Source organism: Rhipicephalus sanguineus, chromosome 9 (assembly GCF_013339695.2).
Source record: "Rhipicephalus sanguineus isolate Rsan-2018 chromosome 9, BIME_Rsan_1.4, whole genome shotgun sequence".
Taxonomy (NCBI): Eukaryota; Metazoa; Arthropoda; class Arachnida; order Ixodida; family Ixodidae; genus Rhipicephalus; species Rhipicephalus sanguineus.
Genome location: NC_051184.2, coordinates 1,800,873 through 1,808,321, shown reverse-complemented (window position 1 = coordinate 1,808,321; position 7,449 = coordinate 1,800,873).

Genomic DNA, 7,449 nt, shown 5'->3' with positions numbered 1-7,449 from the left:
TCCCTTAGTCTCGTATTTACCAACGGCCCGTCTGACCAATATAAACGTCTCCGCACGTGAAGGGTATGTTGTATACAACTCAACGGCACAAGGTACAAACAAATTCTTGTGCTTAATGGGGCATGCATTGTTCACCAAATGGCCTTTTAAAGACGATAGTCTTTCTTGGGGAACTTAAACGCAGAAATTTTGGTCTGTCTGTCTTTCTGTCTGTCTTTCTGTTTGTCGGCACGTCCCTCGATTCAGCCACTCGGCCAAAGTTGAACCACTTGCCCAAGGGCCAGCCGTATTGAACTGGTACGGCTGTTCATACTTGTGAACATTGTCGATCAAAAAGTAAATATCATGCATATCTGAGGTGCAACATCACTAGGTAAGTATTAGGTGGCGTGTTCCTTTAATAGAAAATGCATACATACGTAATTTTAAGGACCCTAGTTTCTTAAGCTGCGCTGAAAATGCATAAGAATGGAAGCTTCGAGCGAGTTGGTATGCGTTCATCTTTGTTGAAACAGCGCTCCACTATACGACGACGAAGTAAAAGAAGGCACAGGACAGGCGCTGCCTGTCCTGTGCCTTCTTTTACTTCGTCGTCGTCTAGTGAGCGCTGTTTCAACAAAGCTGAAATGCGACTGCGCTGAAATTTGCCTTCCTCCGTGCCCTTCGCACGAGCTCATTGTTGTGTTTTCGGTTCGGTTCTGTTGCACTGTACTAATGCCATGGGTTGGTGTTGAAAAACTTTAGTTTTTGAGAAGGCCAAGAAGGTGAAAAAAAATATTTAAAAAAGTGAAAAAGCAGCGTTGTGGGCGGCCTTCAGGCTGCCGGTTGTGGTCGCCGCTCTGGCGTTCCTGTTTTACACCCAGGCGACGTGTAAATAAAAGAGTGTGTGGAAGAGTACTCGTTGAGTGCGGACGTTTCTCTGCTTCAGCGCTTCGCGCCAAACCGCGTTTTCGGGCTGGCTGGCGTCCCCGCCGGTCGCGTTGGTCACCGCCGGTCTTCGCCTGTTGCTGCGCCGGGACTACCAGCACGCACACAGCACTCATGTTTCCCGACGTATTGCCAGATGGCGTCCATATATCACACAGCGCCTCTTCTATCGTCTTTACACGACATTTGCAGCGAAGCACGCAGATACGCGGCCAATTTTTTTCGCTCTACTGTCGCTCTTCCAGATAGCATCTCACTCCTTTCGCAAACGCGGCCGCTGCAGCGAGCAAAGTGACCTTCTTGCGGTCTATAGCATCAACGCAAACATTGCGGTGAAAGCACAAGAATGTACGTCTTGTGCTTCCCCTCCACACATAAGCGACAGAGCACGGTCCACAAAATACAGTCGGAGGCGCACATACCAACTTCGGAAAAACAATAGATATATTTATAATTGGGGACCGAAAAAAATGTGCGAGCCGCCAAGGCGCATGCGCAGAACGCGAAGCACTCTCGGACTCTTGCGCTCGCGTTGTGTCAAGACCCTGTAGGACCCTCGTTTGGGTGGCGAACAAAAGCGGAGAGCGTGCGACCTCTACAGAACAAAATAAAGGACGGCGCTTCGCAGTGGCAACGTGAAGCCAGGACTTTCGTTCTCTGCTGGCGTCGATTCTGGTTACTAAAATAAAATTCCATTTGAGTGTAGTTGGTACATATTCCTGAGCGTAAAATTACAGCCTAACGCATTTCCTTGTCCTTCTGACATCTTTACTTTGTCCCTGCACCCATGTGAACATGACTGCATGTCTTTGCGTATATAATACAATATAATTCCTGTTACACGTTTGGTTTAGATGTTGTGTGCGCATGGACGGTAAGTTGCCATGGACTTATAAATGCGTTGGTGTATGAAATAATAAAGCACTTGTTAGTCAGTGCTTGCGTCATGCGTCTCTTTTCTTTGTGGGTGTCTTGCGCGTGTGCGCTGTAACTTTAACCTCACGATTCTGCTCTAGGTGAAAGATATATGCTGTGATTCTGGTACAGCCCGCTCATTCATTCCCCCCTGTGGCATATACATACAAGAGCAAACGCGTTCCCACTAGCTCGCGCCACCACGAGCCACGAAACGCTTTTCTTTTTCCCTGGCCGACTGCCCACGAGAAGCATGGCGCTACAACCCCAAAATGAAAAAACAAGCGTAGGTCGACCGCGATACGACTCAAACGCAGCGCGGGCAACGATAAAGCATGGCTCATGACTCGCATAAGTTTAATTTCGCCATGTGTAGCGCCCTCTGCGTTGTACCGAATGCTGCATGCGTTCGTTGCTACCGTTAGTGTCCTGGAGAACGAATGCCACTTCGCGTAATTGTCTAGAGCAGCGCGCAGCAGAGCGAGGGGCATGGTGTCGGAATGAAATGTTCTTGTTTCGGTTTTAGTTTCGTTACACCGCAAAAAGTTCCGGTCCGTTTCTGTTCCGCAAGGAAAAAAATGTTCCGTAAAGCTTCGTAACGGTTTTTTTTTGTATGCAAAAATTTGAAGTTAACGTAAGCATAGAAAAAATATTGGATTTGGAATCTAGTTACTTGCCCTCCTCTTAAGAAAGTGGGACAAGGGTAAAACACGTCCTTCAGACGAGCGGAAGTAACTGTACCGTGCACGAATTATAACCAACTTGCACAAAGCAGTGCTATAATTTCAAAAGTCATAGTATTTAGTCTATCAAAAAACAAATGCGAATTGTTTATAGTGGACTCAATGCTTTGTGTCAAGAGAGTGAGCACGATCTTAGAAGCAGCACGTCATTGAGTGTACTCTCTGATGTGCGAGACCGCTGTTCTGATAAAAAGATCGCCAGGGCTGCGTGGAACACGCAGCACAGTTACAGCGAAAGCTGGAAGAGCGGACTTTATAGCGCCCGTTGTAGAGTCTCTTGGGGCAACTAATACAAATACACATGCAAGGTACCCTCTACGTCATAAATCATCGCAATTTTTTTGAAGTAGCGAAGTTCCCACTATGTCATTTTTTTGTCATTCTTCGGAGAATCGTGGTATCCGCTACACATCTGTAAGGTATTATCTGTACTTTGTGATGTGGCTGATCATGATGAAGAATTATGGCTGAGCACATTGCAGTGGGTGTAAAGCAATGTTGTAGAATGGGCGCCTCGATTCCATTGCAATTCCATACCGGGGAATTAGAACTTGCCGCAATTCCATCCTTTCCAATTCCTCGGAACATTCGCACTCTGAGAATGGCCGGGCAGTTCAATTCCATTCATGTAATTCCTCAACATAGGAAAGGTATCTTTATAATTTTATCGGGTTAAGATTAAGGATCAACTCCCCATCAAGCTGATGCCATCAGGTGCATTAAGAACTGCAAAAGTACGCAAAACACGTTTCAATGTCGCGGGATAGTAGCTTGGGGACATATCTCGTGCAGTACAACCACCCTACTAATTCCCATGGGGGCAGTTCTCCCGCTACCTATAGTATTTGCATTGTCCGCATGTTTGAACGAATGATGGTGTTTTGATATTGTTTAGGTTTAAATGTGTTAATGCTAAAATGACGACATAGCGCATTTTTATGGCGACAAAAGTAGTATTCAAGGAGACTAAGCAGTTTTGCCACGCGTCTGGAGCGGTCGTGAATATGGGGAAAACTAAGATTTGGTTAATGGTGAACGAAACCCTCTACATCTGCTGGTATTAGTTGAAACAGTGCACCGCTCGGGCACCTTGTGCCTTTGCATCGAATACGGAACACTGGGCTGCACTGCTCGTCAGCAATGACGCTTTCCAAGCGCGCCTCGCAAGCATAGATAGGGTGAGGAGAGCTCTGTGTTTGACTGTGCGCAGGTATGCAATGTCTTCCTTGTCGCAAAGGTTATTTACGTGTGTCAGGTACAGAACTCCTCGTGAGATAAATATCAGGCTGTGCATAGAATATTCGCCACTGTCTTGTTAGTTAGTTAAATTGGGTTTAATGGCGCAAAAGCAACTGAGGCTAAGCTGCGCCAGACACAGGGTGTGTTGTAGTAGTCAGGACATTATATGTAATTCTAAAGCCTATGTAAGAAGCCGCTGTCTTTTAGGAAATCGATGACAATTGACAAGGGGAACCAGTGCATCATCTCCTAGAATTAGACTCGGGTGCATAGGTATCTGATGTTTGTATAGTTCTCTGAAGTACTTTTTTCCTTTCTGTTTCGCCATATGGGCACGTGATAAGGATATGTACAACTGTTAATGGCTGCTGGCATTTTTCACATTGCGGCATGTCTTCCTTTCTAAGCAAAAGTTGTGTGTGAGGTGAGTGTGCCCAATTCGAAGTCTGCATAGAATAACCTCAATGAACCGTTGTTGATGATGCACGTCTTCCATTCGCCTATTGTGGGCTTCACCAGATGAAGCTTATTAGTTGTACAGGAGTCCCACTGTTGCTGCCATTTTGATCTGGAAATCTGGAAAAATGCCACAACGATGGAAAAATGCAATAGTAGTTCCCTTTCTAAAAGCTGGTAAACCCCCTACATCGCCGAGCAGCTACAGGCCGATTGCCCTAACCAGCTGCTTGGCAAAAACATATGAGAGCATCATAAACTGCAGATTATCTTTCGTCCTATACTCAAGAGATCTGATAAACAAACATCAATGTGGATATAGAAAAGGCTGTTCAACTACTGATCATCTTGTCAGATTAGAGCATGAAATACGAGAGGCATTTCGATACAAGCAACACTGTCTCGCGGTTTTTTTCGACCTGGAGAAGGCCTATGATACCACGTGGAGATTCGGTATTCTTCAAGACCTCGCTAACCTGGGCATTCGAGGTAAAATGCTGAACTGCCTATCCGATTTCAATGACTAACAGAACATTTCAGGTGCGGTTGGGGACTGTACTTTCACGCACATTTGTCCAGGAAAACGGCGTACCTCAAGGCTGCATTCTTAGCACAACTCTATTATAGTTAAAATGAATACTATTAACGAGGTCATACCACCCACAGTTATGTATTCTCTATATGTTGACGACCTCCAAATCGCTTCCCGTGCGTCGAGCCTATCAACCTGTGAGAGGCAACTCCAGTTACCATAAATAAACTGGTGCTCTGGGCGACAAAAATGGTTTCCGATTCTCATCACAGAAAACTGTCGCTGTTCTGTTTACGCTAAAAAGAGGATTACACCCTGACCCAGTTATGACATTAAACAGCATTGCAATTACGATAAAACATGAACACAAATTCCTAGGCGTCACATTCGACAAAAACTGAATTTTGTGGCTCACATAAATGCACTAAAAATCAAGGCACACAAAGCGCTTAATATATTGAAAGTCTTATCGCATAAGCACTGGGGTTCCGATCGGATATGCCTACTGAGGATTTATCGTTCGGTAGTACGCAGTATTCTAGATTACGGGTGCGTTGTTTACGGCTCGGCAAGAGAGTCATACATTCGGCGCCTGGACCCCGTACACAACCTCGGTCTGCGTCTATCCAATGGCGCCTATAGAACATCCCCTGTGCAGAGTTTATACGTAGACCGCAATGAACCTCCGCTAAGCCACCGTCGAGTATTTTTAACCGTCCTTCATATGTTTTAAGAATCAGGTCACTACCTCAACACATATGCCATGACATTACCACGAATTGCTACTCACGCTTACACTACTCTAACAACCACACTCCATCAAAACCACTCATTCTACGTTTCGAAGAGCACTGCCAGGCATATGACATTTCTAATCATGCTATAAATATCGCCAAGAAACCGCCGAGACTGCCGCCGTGGTCGGATCTGACGCAGCTTTGTGATCTTTCACTGGCTCGTCTGAAGAAAAAAGACACCGCACAAGAGCACCTGACTCAGGAATTCCGCGCACTTCAGGATAAATACAAAGATTATACCGAGGTATACACGGATGGCTCGAAAACTAAAAACCACGTCGGAGTCGGAGTTGTGATGGAGGAAAGCGCTATCAGCGTTAGAGTGCCTCAGATCATGTCCATTTTCAGCGCCGAAGTCTACGCCCTACGGGAAGCAGTGCAAAAAATCATCACAGGTAAACACAAAAAAGCAGTCATTTACACTGATTCATTAAGTGCACTACAGGCGCTAAATCTAAAATCTGAGTGTGAACCGTTAATTGGTGATATTTTAAACATGATTGTTTTAAACAGTATTGGCGTGACCATCCGTTTTTGCTGGGTCCCAAGTCACGTAGGATCCCCAGGCAAATGAAAAGGCAGACGAATGTGCATCTCTAGCAGCACAAAAAGCCATTAAAAACATAAATATTCCCTACAAAGATAGCCAGCGTGCTATCCGCTTAGCGGTGTTATCAAAATGGCCACTGTCTTGTGGGGGTATCAATGGGAACCAACGCGCAGGGTTAGTTTGTTTCACCCTTCAGTATCTGGTGGTATAATGCATTTGTTTGTACACTAACTGATGCCTAGGTTGCTTATAAGCGGGTTGCTTATAAATGTACTATGCTTGTAATCAGCGAAGCCATTTTAAAAATACTGCTTTATTGTTAATTTCGAGGGTCTGACTTACTAATGTTTGATGTTTGAAAACTGCACGTAGACGAAAACGTGCTCTATTTTCGGAAAAACACGTAATTCCATTCTTATTCCATTCCGTGCAAAAGGCACTTAAATCCACTCCCATTCCATTTCTTCAAGCGTTGTCCCCATTCCATTCGGGGGTGGCGAAAATGTGGAATGAAAATGTGGAATGAGTCATTCCAGTCCTGGTGGGGCAATTCCGCAACAGTGTTGGGAAGCATTAAGCCACATACTCTTTGCGCTATTAGCACTGTATGATGACTGGTTCTTATTTTACTCTTCTGCACACTATATTCATATGTTAACACGATTCCTTGCCCGACATGGACGCCTGTATAGAGTATTTTTGCGAAGAAGTTACAAGCACCAGCGTGGCACTGAGGTGGAAGACCCGACTGCCACGCAGAGGGCGCGGGTTAAAATCCCGTCCGATCCTAGAAATTTGTTTCTCATTTAATTTTTTCTTATATCACGCGATAGCAGTCACAGACACCGGTGGCGGTGGACAACTATGGCGCGAAAATCGGCTGTTGTGATCTCATAACAGCTTTCGCTGTGACAAACTTCAGCGCCGACAATGCCCTCTCCACTTTGGCCTGCGTGACAGGCGCGCAAAAGTCCACTTGCGTTAATATAAACATCTCTGGTTGCCACTGTTTTCGTTTTTCGCACAATTTCAACATATCTTTGCTTTGGAATTCCTCCCTGAGGTGCGCGCTAATACTGTAACCTGAGACATGCTCACATTGCAGTTGTTCCGGATTGCAAAGTTTTCTCGTGCAACTAAAAACGATTTTAAAAAATCCGGTTTCACTCCGGAACAAAATAATAGATAAAGTTTCGGTTAAGCTTTCGTTCTGGTCAAAAATATCGTTTTTTCTTCGTTTTCGGTTTTCGTTCCGTTCCGACACACTGGCGAGGGGTCGCAGGCTCAAAT